The sequence below is a fragment of the Giraffa tippelskirchi genome, chromosome 3 (assembly GCF_054371585.1).
Source record: "Giraffa tippelskirchi isolate mGirTip1 chromosome 3, T2T-mGirTip1v1.2.pri, whole genome shotgun sequence".
In the NCBI taxonomy this organism is placed as follows: domain Eukaryota; kingdom Metazoa; phylum Chordata; class Mammalia; order Artiodactyla; family Giraffidae; genus Giraffa; species Giraffa tippelskirchi.
In genome coordinates, this window is record NC_137277.1 from 40,614,812 (window position 1) to 40,630,669 (window position 15,858).

The 15,858-nt window shown below is 47.7% G+C and overlaps 1 protein-coding gene across 1 annotated transcript in view; it reads right to left on the reverse strand.

Moving 5' to 3' along the window:
* Positions 1-15,858, reverse strand: part of RPH3AL (rabphilin 3A like (without C2 domains)) — a 138,658-nt gene that overhangs the window by 89,291 nt on the left and 33,509 nt on the right.

The following is a 15,858-nucleotide window of genomic DNA, read 5'->3' on the forward strand; positions in this document are numbered from 1 at the left end:
GGGGTCCCTCAGACACCAAACACCGGTACTTCCAACCTATCCCCCTCCGCTGCCGCCCCTACACTGTCTGCAGTGATGTTTGGACTGTCACCAGCAGAATCACCCCTCCAATTAAATGCTATTCCCTCAAGGTTCCTCTTTCAAAGACTCCTGATTCTGGGAGGGGTAGCTAGGTGGCTCATGCAGCTAAGTGACAAGGTTGGACTTGACCAACAGGACATCAAAGGGACAGAATTAGAAAGGAAAGAAGAGGCACACGTCCGAAGTTTTCAACTTGGCAGGCAAGCCCCAAGGGCGTTTGCATCCTCCAGGTACCAACCCCACTTTACTGCCCTGGGACCACAATGAACATGGCCCCCTCGGAAATCTTGAAGGAAGGGGGCCCTGCTCCAGAGCTTGCTGGTGGTTTCACTTGTGCAGTTGAGCTGAGCTGGCTTTCTCCTTACCACCGAGGATAAGTGTTGCGGGGGGACTTCCCTGGTGGTTCAGTGGCTAATACTCTGTGCTCCCAATGCAGGGGGCCCGAGTTCGATCCCTGGTCCTACACGCCTCCACTAAAGATCTCACATGCCAAAAGGAAGACTGAAGATTGCATGTGCCCCACCTAAGACCCAGCTCAGCCAAATAAATACATAATTTTAAAAAAGGATATGTGTTGGGGAGATAGTAAAGAGGGAAAGAGAGAGATAGCTGAGTTTGAGGGAATCCTAATTCCAGAGCAAAGATGAGGGGCAGTACTGAGTTATCCACACTCCCCTGATCCCGTTTCCTCCAGACCAGTGGTTCTCAAACACAGGACTCCTTTACACTCTTAAAAATTAGTCCAGCAGTTCTTTAAGTGTTACATAGAGTTATTACCATATGACCCAGAAAGGGCTTTGAGGTATAAACCCAAGAGGACTGAAAACATATGTCCATACACAAACTTTTACATGAATATTCACAGCAGCCCCATTCATAATTTCCAAACAGTAGAAACAATCCATCAATTGATGAATGGATAAAATGTGGCATATCTGTATAATGGAATATTGTTTGGCCATAAAAGGGACCGGAGAACTGACACAGGCTACAGCACAGATGAACGTTGAAAACATGCTAAGTGAAAGAAGCCAGTTACAAAAGACCACATATTGTATAGTTCTATTTATATGAAATGTCCAGAACAGGCCAATCCACAGAGACAGAAGGTAGATTAGTGGTTGCCAGGGGTGGGGGTGGTGGAGAGGGAGGAATGGGAGTGACTGACTGCTAATGGGATCAGGGTCCTTTTTTGGATGATGGAAATGTTCTGGAATTAGACAGCGGTGATGGTTGTATGGGCTTTCCAGGTGCATCTAGGGGTTAAGAACTTGCCTGCCAACGCAGGAGATGTTAAGAGATGCAGGTTCAATCCCTGGGTCAGGAAGATCCCCTGGAGGAGGGTATGGCAACCCACTCCAGTATACTTGCCTGGAGAATCCCATGGACAGAGGAGCCTGGTGGGCTACAGTAGTTCATGGGGTCACAAAGAGTCAGACATGACTGAAGGGACTTAGCATGCATGCAGGATGCTTGCACAGCTTTGTGAATTCACTAAAACCACTATCTTGTACACTTTAAATGTCTGAAATTTATAGTATGTGAACTACATCTCACTAAACTGATGAAAAAATTCTTGAGAACTCCAAATGATATGGGCTATATCTATTGCTATTTATCAGATTAGAAATGAACACTGAGAAAAAATTTAAATTGTTAAGTCATCGAAAAATAATAAACCCATGAGATGCTCACATATTTAAAAACTGTATTTTCAAAACAAAAGCAATTAGTGAGAATAATGGGATTGTTTTGCATTTTAACAAATCTATGTAATGTTTGGCTTAACAAAGGACAGTTTCATGTCTGACATTTCAATCAATGTTTTGTGATACATACTTTTGTTAAAGTACACGAAGGACATCCAGACTCTCACGGATGCGTCCTATAGTTGGAACAGAGTGGAGTGTTTTAATAGCCTTCCTAGATAATTGTGGACATTCTTTCATTCTGCATCCAAACTCAACAGATGACAGTTACCTTTAAAGATTAGTTCCAATGTGGCATTTGAAATCAGGTCAATGAACTTTTTCTGCATATTTGAGAGAATTTGACCAAGTATATTGTGATGATGATGAAGAAAATAGTTTTGACCTTGTGGACTGGGAACCTCTCAGAAATCACTGGACTGTGGTTTGAGAACTGTTGTTCCAGACCAGTGTCACCCATTTCTGTGATAACCAGCAGGGGGTGGCATGCAGACTGCTGCTAACTGACCCCCACAGGGACCAAGCCCACAACCTTGACCACAGTGGTCTCTCTATCCCACTGGGGTGATCCAGGCACCCACTGCCCAGTGCCAGCCACCTTGAGAGAGAGACCCCGAAGAGCTGTTTGGGGAGCTCCCTGGGGAGACCGCAGGGCCAGATCTAGTGCTGGAAGGGCTGTCAGTACCACCTCATATTTAAAGTCTTGACCTTCTCCCAAATGAGGCTCACATCCAGTCCAGGAAAACACAGGCAGGGTCAAAAACGACATGCTCAAACAACTTTAAACCAGCTCCAAAAATAAATAAATAAAAAAAAAATAAAATAAACCAGCTCCACTTCTAGCTATGGTTTGTTTTGTTGTTGTTGTTTTAAAGTTTTGTTATCTTGTGAATAGCACAGTCACACTGCTGCATGGGTGTGAAACGCCTTACTCTGTTCCAAGTAAACATTAGAAAACATACTATAACTCAGTAGCCCTGTTTCCTTATTATTATTTTTAAAAAATATTCTGGGAGCGTCAAGAAATGGAAGTGATGGGGTCTCCCTGATGGGGACAGGCTAAGCCCAGGGCTAACTGGCAGTCCATCTCCTCACAGATTCTGCCTAAAATGCAGGAGACCCGGGTTTGATCCCTGGGTCAGGAAGATCCGCTGGAGAAGGGAATGGCTACCCACTCCAGTATTCTTGCCTGGAGAATCCCATGGACAGGGGAGCCTGGTGGGCTACAGTTCGGACCGGACTGAAGGAATACACTATCACCTCACAGGTACTGCCCTTCTTGTCAAGGCCTGCAGGGGGCACCACACGTTCCAGGCCACTGCTTTCAGGACTAGACAGCCGGGCTCTGAGACTTCCTGCCCACTGCTGCAGTTAGGTACAGTGAGTAGGGAGGTGGCCCCTCTGCTCTGTCAAGCACCCCCACGAAAGCAGGGATGCACCAGTGGTGATCCCAGAGGGAGGAACAAGTCAGAGAACCTTGGGGTGGGAATTATTCCATCTTCTGCAGATGCTTCTGAACGAAAAGGGAGTGGAGCTGAGGACGGGGGAGGAGGCAGGAAGAAAGGATCCTGTGTTCTCACGCTTGCGACGCCAACTTCTTTATGGCGGGACAGGTGAGGACTTCCAGGAGACAGCAATTCCTCATAGCCCCAAACACATCACCTCCAAATGAGCCTCTAGGGAATAAACCTCTTTTGTCCCCTTTGGGTCATTTCCTAGGGCGCTAGAGTTTGAGGATCACTGGCAAGAGAACCCCCAAACTAATATATCTCTGTCCAAAGAAAAGCTATGACAAATCTAGAGAGCATATTAAAAAGCAGAGACGTTACTTTGCCGACAAAGGTCCGTCTAGTCAAGGCTATGGTTTTTCCAGTAGTCATGTATGAATGTGAGAGCTGGACCATAAAGAAAGCTGAGCACCGAGGAATTGATGCTTTTGAACTGTGGTGTTGGAGAAGACTCTTGCGAGTCCCTTGGACTGCAAGGAGATCCAACCAGTCAATCCTAAAGGAAATCAGTCCTGAATATTCATTGGAAGGACTGATGCTGAACCTGAAACTCCAATACTTTGCCACCTGATGAGAAGAGCTGACCCTTTAGAAAAGACCCTGATGCTGGGAAAGATTGAAAGCAAGAGGGTAAGGGGATGACAGAGGATGAGACAGTTGGATGACATCACCGACTCAATGGACGTGAGTTTAAGTAAGCTCCGAGAGATGGTGAAGGACAGGGAAGCCTGGCATGCTGCAGTCCATGGGGCTGCAAAGAGTTGGACGCAACTGAACAACTGACCCATCTGACATCTAATTCCTTTTCTTTGCTTTTTTTTTTTTAACTTGAGCCAAAATAACTCTGCAACCACCCACAGGCTACTGTTTTATTCTTTCTCAATCTAATCATTATTTTTTCTGTTTGGCAAAAGAGAAAAGAACCAGGCTGAGAGACTGAGAAAAGGTCACACCCATGTGCATCTGCTAACCCTTAATTAATATACCTTCTCTGCCTCAAGTCACCTTGTGCAGTAAGCATGAAGGGAAGGGTTTGGTGGCGGTGAGGATGACCCAACTAGGAGAGAAAAGACCTGAGAAAGTCTGACTTTTATGCAAACTTACTGCAAGACCAGGAATAATCAGTTATTTCTCCCCAGGCCTCAGTTTCCCCATCTTTTCCCCAGGGGGAGCTGAGACCGACAGGCTGGAGGGACCCCTCTGGGTGGTCCAGTGCATTCTCACCTGCCAAGGGGCAGGTAGGGGACTGGAGAAGGGTCCTGGGGTGGGAGATTAGTCACTGCTTCAATCTGGTGGGGGGGGGATCTGGACCCCCACCCCAGCCTGGTTCCTAGGCCAGGAAGGAAGAGGCGTCCTGGGTCCCCCACCCTTCCTGCTCCTGGAGCTTTGAGAAAGATGAGCCCACTGAACCAAACACTACAGAGAGGTCCAGGGAGATGGAGGATGTCCCTTCCAGGGCCTGGGGCCACGGGCACCGGCTGGTGGTAAGTTCATGGCTGAGCATGCCCACAGCAGTGGCTCCGAGTGAGAGCTGAGGCCCTGTCCGGGGGCTGCGGGGCCCACCCTGGGCTGTGGCTGGCACCTCGGAAGGCACAGCTGTCCCTGGCCCACGTGGAACAATCTCAGCACAGGTGGTGAGAGAGGAGGGCAGCGCGTGGAAACACAGCTTAGGAAACTGCCAACAGAGTTAGCTTAGGTTCTCCGAATCTAAGCATCCTGAGCCTGCTGCCAGCTCCCTGCCCGCCAGCCGGCCCATATCCCCCAGCTTCCTGCACCCCCTTGACCTGGGGGCTCTTCTGCCAAGCTGTGTGCTCACCATCATCCAATACACTCTTGGGCTCGCTGCCCCTCCAGCAGGGGCCCCAAGGAGGAGGAGGATTAGGAAGGTGGGGGCATGCATTGCAATGAAGACCCAGCATAGCCAAAAATAAATTAATTTTTAAAAACTGCAAGCTCCCGTGGTCTCTCCTGGGCACTGTAGAATATGCACTCTAAACACACTCATCACCCACCCCTAGATGAAGACGTACCATCTTCATGTAAGATCTTCCCATGTCTTCTTAGACAGCTGTGTCTAGATTTTTAAATAAAATTGGGTTCTTACTACCTATGCTGTTGGCTTTCTTATCACACTGTGCTTTCTCACATTATTAAAAGTCCTCAGAAACATGATTCTTAATGGTAAGTTAATATTCTGGATTTATTTTTCCCATTTTCCTGTTGGGAGAGGCATATAGATCGTTTCCAATTTTGTCCTATTGTATTCAGCCCTAAATGGATATCCTGGGAGATAAATCTTTGTGCCCATTTCTGATTATTTTCTTAGGATAAATTCCCCAAGGGGAAAAGATGTGTACATTTTTTTTGAAATGTATCACCAAAGCGCATCACCAGAGTCATTCACACAAAAAAATTCTGCTGCGAGCAGTCGTGTCCCATCGGTCTCATGTGGATTTTGTATTTTCAAGCTCAGAACTCAGAGATGAAAGATTCTGTCTGTAAATCTCCAATAAACTGCTTTTAATCATGTGTACAGGGACTTCCCTGGGGCTCCAGTGGTTGAGATTTCACCTTCCAGTTCGGGGGGGTATGGGTTCAATCCCTGGTTGAGAGATGGGATCCTGCAGGTCTCATGGCCAAAAGGACCAAAAATCATGGAGCAAAAGCAATATTGTAGCAAGTTCAATATAGACTTTGAAAATGGTCCACATCAAAAAAAATTGAAAAAATAATAATGTGTATAGTACAATCACTAAAAAAAAAACCCAAACCTCTTCTCTGCAAACATTCAAGGCCACTTTAAAGGCGGCTTCTCCCTCTTAATGGACTTTGTGGGCTTAGAATCTGGTGAACCAGCACTAGACTGCAAGCCCGGGTGACCTGGTGGTCCGGTAACACCTCGCTTAGCCGGGTTCTTTCTACAAAGAGCCAGGGTCTCCGCCTCCACACAGGGACACAGAGAGGATGAAATGAAAACGCACGCCTGTAACTCCAGAGAGCAGCCCACATCATTACTAACTCAGGAAAACGCTGCTCTTTGACCCAATCTTCCAAATCTTAAACAACCTCTTTAACACAGCACTGAAAACCCTTCCAGCCTGCAGCTGTCTCTGAGATGCACCGGATTCTGAAAAAGACACCGGAGGGCAAAACCACCTGCCCCTCAAGAGGCATCACACCCACCCCCCGGGGCTCTGCCCCACCCAGGGGGCCACAGAGACAGAAGCAACTACAGGACAGCTCCCCATCGCTCGTGGCTTCTGGCGGGGTGCTCTCTCCCACCTTCAGACCCTGGCGTTTTTGCCTCCTTGGTTTATTTCAGGGAAACTTTCACTGATACAACTGAGCCCTGTCTGACGCCCCAGGCTGGGAAGTGAATGGATAAGCTTTCGTGGAGCTGTAGGGTCCGACCTCCTGGGAGGAACAGAGATGATATAGCGAAAAGAATGGGAAAGAGATAGGAGGGGTGAAACAGCTGGAAAGGAGCCACAGGGTCTAGGCGGGGGCACCATGTGTAAAGGCAAACACGAGTCACCAGCAAGGGCAGGATGCTCTCTCAGCCGCTGAGAGAGAACAAAAGTGCATCTTTCCACACAGATGCAGGGGGCTTCTGGGGGCAGGTGAACCACGAGAAAGGAGACATGAGGCCCAACCAAGAGCAGCAGCCGACCCGTAGACTCGGAAGCAATAAAGAAATGTTGTAGGAATTTCCATGATGGTCCAGTGGCTAAGACACCATGCTCCCAAGGCAGGTGGCCCAAGTTCGATCCTTGGTCAGGGAATCCTAGATCCTACGTGCCACAATTAAAGATCTCGAATGCCACAATGAAGATCAAATCTCTTTGAGTGCTGCAACTAAGACCTCGTGCAGCCAAATAAATACATATATTTTTAAAATGTAGTAAACTATTCTATTAGGGGATGGATGTTATGCAGCATTACCGTGGCAACAGATAACTGACACGAATGGCATTTGGTAAACAAAATCCCAATCCTGACCTCAATACCCTGAGGAGCCCAACCTCCCAGAGCTGTTTGGAGTTGGACTTGCAAACTGTGAGCAGCGGAAAGGTCAAAGGGCCAGATGAGAGAGGTAAGACAGGGGGCAAAAGAAGCAAATAAAACCTATTCTGCCCCCTCCCATGTGCCAGAGAGGGCGCTGGGGGAGGGCCCAGAGCCTTCTCAGGTAGCCTGTGCAGGGCTGGAAGCGGGGGAGGGGGTCACTCCAGGGCCAAATCTGAGCTGATGCCTGGAGAGCTGCAAGGGGAAGGATTGGGAGCCAGCATTCAGTCTCCTGCCGTGATCCTTCAGTCATGCCTGCCCTGGGTGCAGGACGGGAGGGTAGCTGCCTATTCACGGCTGCTGCTGAGTCTGCCATATAGACAACAAGCTGGGTCTGGGTCAGGGGAGGAGATGAGGGTCTGAGGAGGGGGAAAAAAAGCAGGGATGAATATAAAAGAATACTTGCCACCCGGCCGCTGCTTTCCGAGGCCTCAAAGACACTGCCTAAGAGCCTGCAGTTCTACACCCAGGTATTAATATTCCAAGGAACCCTTAGCAACAGGCCCTGACATCTGCTCTGTTACTATGATATGGGAAATATGATAATAGCAGCAAGATAAGGTGAGCCGAGACATCAACATTTCCTCCACCTGTCACACGGCACTCCACTCGGAGGATGAAAAATGCAGACAGGGAGCCTCAAAGGCCTGTCTGAAACCCGAGGGAAGCTCTCTGCAGGCTGATTATGCACGAGGCAAGGCTGGAGAGGACACAGGAGATGAGAGAGGAGCCCCGGGGAAGCTACTGCCTGACAAAGGTCCCCAGGACTCACCCTGTCATCGGGCACCCCGCCAGCTCTGCTTCCTTGGGTGACTTCTCCCCCACCCCACTCCTTCACTGATTCTCCCCCTGTCTTTGCCCAGACTCTGGCAGAAGCTTCCCAGTTGGCCTTTGGACCTCCAGGGGCTCACTACGCCCCCTTCACTTGCAGTCAGAGAGGTCATCCTTAAAGCATAGGTCAGCAAGTCCCTTGCTCTAAAACCATCAATGGCTCCCCTTTGCCCAAGAGAAAAACCCAAGCTTCACAAGGCCACCCACAAACTGGCCCAAATGACCCTTCTAGTATCACCTGCCACCACATCTCTCCCACGAGGCCCACACTCTTGTCACTGGGAACTGGGATGCGTCCTGGCTGCTCAGCTTTGTTTCTGGAACCTGTCCCATGACCCACCTTCCCTATGCACACTGGCAACCTGCAGAAGCCCCACATCAATCCTCTGGGAATTCGGAATTGACCCCATTTGCCTCCCCTCAGCATTTCAGTCCAGTCCACTCTGTGTCCTGGGTGGGGGTGGTCTTCACTTCTGGTGGGGTCTTTAGATTCCTGCAGCCTTTCCTGTCTGTGATCTGCACCCTGCAAGGAGTAGTCCAGCCTAGATGCCCCAGGGCACATCCCCACATCCCCCATGAGCCACAAGACTGAGCATGCTGTTGGCCTCAGACAGACAAGTACCACTGCTTCTGTCTTCACTGCCCTCATTCATTCATTCAACAAACAAGCTGTGAGTGTTGACTCTGCGCCAGGCATGTGACACATCTCAGCTGACTGCAGGGTGAGCAGGGGGCAGCTCCCCATACCCACCCTCCCCAGAAGCCTCACTTATTGTTGCAGGGGTCTTCTCCCCAGGGAAGTAAATCTTCACCCAAAATGTCCACTCGAGTGGACCCAAATCCCTGCCCATCTCTTTGTCTCCCCGATTTCTCATTCCCAGGCTAAGACGATACTTGCAGCCTCCAACCAAAATGAGATGCAAAACGCCCTGCTCCTTCCCCCTCTCACTTCAGGCACCAGCCCTCCAATTTTAACAGCCACAAGCTCTGCCTACTTGTCCCCAGAGGCATAGCTCACTTCTGTTGTTTCTAAAATGCCTGAAACAGAGCAGGTGGAGGTCCTAGCTGAAGACGATCACAGAGCTGATGGCAGCCGACTCCAGGGCAACAAGACTCCTGGGGCAGGATTCATCCTGGAATACACAGGAAAAAGGGAAACCTCACAGGGACCAAAGCAGTGCTCTGGTCCTCAGGGGACCAGGCGGAATTACCAAGTACCACGAGTTGGGAGCCTTACAACAGCCCTAGAGCCTGGAAGTCCAAAACCAAGATGTCAGCGAGGCCAAGCTCCCTCTGTAGGACCCAGAGGAGACTCTGTCTATGAAGCATCTGCTATAGCTTCTGCTGTTTGCTGGCGATGCTGGGTGCTCCTTGGTTTGTCGCTGCATCACTCCAACCGCTGTCTTCATCTTCACATGGCATTCTTCCCTCTATGTGGCCATCTCTCTGTGTTTCTTTTCGTGTTGAATTAAGACCAGGAATTTCCTGACGGTCCTGTGGTTGGGACTCTCACTGCCAAGTGCCCAGGTTCAATCCCTGGTCAGGGAACTAAAACCTCATAAGCCGTGTGGCAAGGCCAAAAAATAAAAAGACCATAGGAGATTCCAGTATGACCTCATCTTAATTAATTACATCAGCAATGCCCCATTTTCAAATTAGTTCACATTCTGAGGTTCTGAGCATTAGGACTTCTTCATGTCCCCTTTAAAAAAAAATTCCGCGTTGGGTTTTGGTTGTGGCACAGGGGCCTCTCTCTAGTTGCGGCAAGTGGGGTCCAGGGTTCACAGGCTCAGTAGTTGCAGCGCACGCATGGGCTTAGCTGCCCTGCAGCGTGTGGAATCCCAGTTCCCTGACCAGGGATCAGACCTGCGCCCCCTGCATTGGAGCTCAAATTCTCAATCACTGGACCCCCAGGGAAGTTCCTCAATATGTCCCCCTGGGGACACAATTCAACCCATAATATTTAGGGAAGAGAAAGGCCAGAGTCCTACTTTGAGAGTGGGGACAGCAGACATAGTGGATCCCATGAATGTACAGATGTTCAAAATAGTCTTTACCCCCAACCCCGGAGGTCCTGGGGTGCTCAGGACTGGGAGAGGGATCTATTAATACATCTAAGACAGGGAGTTATCGTGTGAGTGCCTGCGTGCGTGCTAAGTCCCCTCAGTCATGTCCGACTCTTTGTGAACCCATGGACTATAGCCCACCAGGCTCCTCTGTCCATGGGATTCTCCAGACAAGACTACTGGAGCAGATTGCTATGTCCTCCTCCAGGGGATCTTCCTGAGCCAGGGATCAACCCATGTCTCTTATGTCTCCTGCATTGGCAGGTGGGTTCTTTACCACTAGCGCCACCTGGGAAGCCCCGGGAGTTGTCATGGTTGCTGCGAAAAGTGGATTTGGGAAAACAGTCTCCTTTGGTCATTGCTTGTCTTGGGAGTTCTTAACAGGGGAACACCGAACTTGGACGGGAACAAACTGCATTTTCATTAACCTGTAACTGAAATGACCTATTCATTATGAATACAGGCAACACACCACAGTCATATGAAAAGTTCCAGCGTCTTGGTCATCAATAGAATCACAGATATTTTCCTATCACAATACAGAGCTGCAGATACCTCAATGTTATTTATGCACATCACTACTTTAAAATGATGATAGTTATTACATTCAGATGTACATTATACTAGAGACAATAGACTAATATGTAAAAACTAAATTTTTATAATCTTGAAATTGGCATGCATATTTTTTTAAAATCTAATAACTAGAATTAGAAAATAATTAACTTGCGATAAGAAAACTGGCTTCTTGTTGGTTGAAATTTTCTCAATAAAAGACAGCTATTTCAAATAAAAAACTATTGTTACCAGTTCTTCTGATAATTTTGCTGTCTCCTAATAGATTTAGCAATCAATAAAAGTAAATAAGAATATCATATGTTGTGGTTATTTAAAAAATTACAATAGTTACTAGACCTATGGGAAGGCTGTTTACTTGCAGAAGGGAATGGCAACCCACTCCAGTATTCTTGCCTGGGAAATGCCATGGACAGAGGAGCCTGGCATGCTATAGTCCATGGGGTTGCAAAGAGTCAGACATGACTTAGTAACTAAACAACAACAAGGCTGTTTACTTAATGATTCAAAAAAAGAAGCACATAGGTTACTATATCAGAAGTTTGTTTTGTTAAAAAAAAAATTCTGATAATAATGTCAATATAATTGGCTTCTTCTGTAACACTGTTCATGCATTGAGAGCCGTTATTTTGAGAAACATTCCATAGGATTCACCAGATGGTCAAAAAAGAAATCAATGGCACAAAAAGCAAAGAGCAGGAGATGAAATTGAAACTTAGCTCAAAGGTTACCAGGATAAAATCAAGCCTTCAGGGTAAGCAGGTGTCTATGGCTTGGGGGACTCAGCTCAGAAAATGCCCAAGTTGTCTGTCCCAGGTGTTGCCAGGCACCTGGCTTGGGGTGCATGGTGAGGAGTGTAAATGCTATTCGTTTTGTAATGCAGAAAAACAAGCCTGCTTCCATCTATTCAATTTGCGTGGAAAATCTCAGGCAAACAGAATTTCTGCACAGGAAATCTGATTTCAGCTCGCACCCAAAGGTGCTTGTTGGAAGAGCCCAAGAGAAATCTCTCCATGAAGCAGAGACGCCTCTGGAAGGAAAAGAGGCCCACCCCTTCTCACCCCAGCCTCAGGTGTGCCGACAGGGTGGTCCTCCGTGCACTCAGGTCCCAGGAGCAGCGGCTTCTGACAGCCCTGTCAGGATCCTGGCTCTCAGGTGACTCTCCTCAGGGCTCCTCCAGGTCTTCCAGTCTTCTTCCGCCCACTTTTCCAGAGCTGGGGAAGGGACCCTGGCCCTGGCTGTTTGCTTAAAGCCAGCAGCCAAGGCAACCCCCGCTGACCCAGCTGCTATCTGTGGCCAGCTGTCCCCTCTCATTCATGGAAACACAAATAGTTGGTTCCCTGTTCCAGCTCCAAGGTTAAGTATGTGCTGCCCAGGTGCCAGCTATTAATTTCTCTGCACACTCCTCAGTTCCCCTGGTGGAGGCTAAGACCCTAAAGAAGTGGGGGTGCCCATCATGAAAGACCCTGGTGAGGACTGCTAAAGACTCAAGCAAGGTGGGGGGTAGGCATCTGAAAGTGAGAGAGGGGACCACCCCCAGCACATAGCTAGGTACAGAGAAGATAAGTGGAAAAAAGACCAAACAGAAGCACCGACATTTTGCCAGTAGTTTTGGAGGTTTTAAGGAGGAGCCCACAAATCAAATTGTCCCTGCTCATGCTCAGTCTGGCCCTGAGCTACCAAACTGGGAGGGAAAGCACTGGACTGCACAGGGCTCTGCCCACTTGCCACGTGCTGGCCACAGGCTGGCCAAGTGAAATTCATCACAGTCCCAAAGGGATGGCATGTCATCATCCACTTTCAGAGAAGAGGTTTGACTGATGATTGAAAGGTGCAGCCACTCGCTCAAGGCCATGTAGCTGGCCCCTGGCACTTTCTGTCACCCTCTCTGTCCCCAAGGAGTCCCAGCTGCAGCGTGTGGCACCTCATGAAGGCAATAAGCCAGGGCACACTCTCCAAGCCTCTTCTGTGCTCCCAGCCCTTAGGAGCATGCCAGGAGTTCATGGAAACTGAGACCTGTAGGAATTGGCCAAACAGGAGAAGGCTTGGGGTTACCTGGAGCAGAGCTGCAGGTACTGCAGAGGACGCAGGCTAGTGTGTATTTCCTGGAGCAGGCAGCCAGCAGCTGGGACTAGAGGTGTGAGGCCCAGGAGATGGGCAGTAGGGTCTCCAGGGCTGCTATGCCCCCTCCTATGCCCACAGGGCAGAGTGACATGAAGCCACAGGTCTCGGACAGCACCCCTTGTTCCCCACCATTTCCACTCCCTGACCCAGGAGCTTGCCCAGACCTCAGTCACCCTAGGATCCTAAGTGGTTTTCCTGCCTCCTGGCTCACCCACCTGACTCAGCCTACCCTCCCACAAGAGGGGCCCTGCAAAAGCCCAGCTCTACTCAGACACTTGCAAATCAAGCCTATTGTCCCCACTTGGGAGTGCCAGGCCATCCACAGGCTCTATGCCACCTTGCCAAGTCTGTCTCCAGACAAACAGAAACACTTGGCATCATACCCTGTTAGACGTCTAAGCCCAGGCCTCCTCCAGACAGCCCCCTGCTGCTCCCCAATCCACATCTATTGCCCAGGCCTGAAGCACTGGTTTCCTCCTCGGCATCTCCACATTTTTCACCTCTTCCCAGCACTTCCCAGTTTCTGGTGGCTTGTGAAGGCATCCGACCTCTCCTACTGTACCAAACGCTCCCCAAGAGCAGGACAAACCTTGTGCCCAGATGACACTCAAACCACGTGTGCCAGAATAGAACTGAGAGTCCACAAATAAAACCATACATCTGTGATCAACTGATTATTTGACAAGAGTGTCAAGACCACTCAACAAGGGAAGAAGAGTCTTTTCAGTAAACGGTGCGATGACAACGGAGCAGTCATATGCAAAAGAATGAAGTTGGACCATTACATCATACCATTTAAAAATGTTACTCTAAATGGACCAAAGAGCTAAATGTAAGAGCCTAAAGTTTTAAAGCACTGAGAAGATAATAGAGGGGCAAAACTTCATGACCTCCGATTTGGCAGTGGTTTCTTAGATATTAGAATGTAAATCCAGGGACTTCCGTGGTGGTCCAGGGGCTAAGACTCCACACTCCCAGTACAGGGGGCCTGGGTTTGATCCCTGACCAGGGAACTAGATCCCACATGCCACACTAGATATCCCACATGCCACAACAAAGATTGAAGATCCTGTGTGCTACAACTAAGACCCAGGGCAAATAAATAAATACAAAAGAATGCAAACACCAACCACAATGAGATATCACTTCATACCAAAAGTATAAGCAACGAAAGAAAAATAAAGGGGATGTCACTGACATTAAAAAACTCTGTGTACCAAAGAACTAACCCTAATCCCAAATGCAATATTTTCATGGTATATTTATAGAAAAAATATTAAAAGAACAAATGCTTACCATACAAACCTTTTATTAAATTTCATAAACAGCAGAATTACTATTGCTTTCCATGTATAACCTCCCTGATTTTTATAGCTCAGGTCTACCTTGAGTGTTTGACAGAAAAAGAAAAAATGTCTATTAATAAACACTGCCTTTCAAGATTCTGAATAAAATGGGTGGCTTCAATGCCTGTACCTTGCTACCCAGGCCCACACACAGCCAGCACAACCCATCTTATTCTCATGGGTGCAAATCTTTAGCGCTGAACACGTGACAATGTAATTTTGGAAGGCAAGGATGCTAAAAAAGCTGCCACCCTGGTCTTGGAACTATCTTCTCCCTCAAAAACAGGTTCACTTGTACAACAAAAGATATGTACAAGTATGTTTATTGTTAAATTGTCTTAATATACGCAAACAAGAAATAGTTTCAAATGTCCATGTAGAAATATATACATAAATGATTCATAAAATGTGAAAAAAGAAGGTGAAAAGGTAACTCACAGAATGGAAAAAAAGATATTTGCATATCACATATCTGATAAGGGTCTAGTACCCAGAAAAGATAAAGAACGCCTACAACTCAACAATAAAAAGACAACTCAACTAATAAATGGGTAAAAGACTTGAATGGGGCCTCCCTGGTGCCTCAACAGTAAAGAATCTGCCTGCCAATGCAGGAGATATGGATTTGATCCCTGATCCAGGAAGATCCCCTGGAGAAGGAAATGGCAACCCACTCCAGTACTCTTGCCTTGGGAAATACCATGGATGAAGGAGCCTGGCTGGCTCTGTCCATAGGGTTGCAAAGTGTTGAACATGACTTAGTGACTGAACAGCAACAACAAAGGATTTGAATATACGTTTCTCCAAAGGAGAAGCACACGTGCCTAAAAGCACATGGAAAGACACTCCACATTATCAGCCATCAGAGAAATGCAAACCCAAACCACAATGAGATACCTCTTCACACCCACCAGGATGGCTATCATTTTAAGAACAGAAAATAATGTGTGTTAGCAAGGATGCAGAGAAATGGGAACCCTAATCCATTGCTGGTACAAATGTAAAATGGTGCCACCACTGTGGAAAACAGTTCAGTAGTTCCTCAAAAAAATAAATACAGAATTACAATCCTAATCCAAAAGAACTGAAAATACATTTCAAAGCAAAAACTTGTACACAGATGTTCATAGAAGATCTATTCACATCGGCTAAAAGGTAGAAACCACGCAAATGTCCATCAAACTGGTAAACAAGATGTGGCGTAACCAACAGTGGACTATTACTTGGCCATAAAAAAGAACAAAGTGCTAATTCATGCAACAACATGGATGAGCCTTGAAAACATCGTGTTAAAAGAAGCCAGGCCACAAAAGACAGCATAGCATATGACTCCTCCTATATGAAATGTCCAGAATAGACACATCTATGGAGACTCTAAGTAGATTTAGCAGATGTCTAAGGCTGGAGTTTCCTCAGTGGTTAAGACTGCACTTCCACTGCAGCGGGCATGGGTTCGATCCCTGGTTGGGGAACTAAGACCTCACATGCTGTGTGGCACAGCCAAAATAATAATAATAGCTGCCTAGAGCTTACTGGGGAGGAAGACAGGTAACAG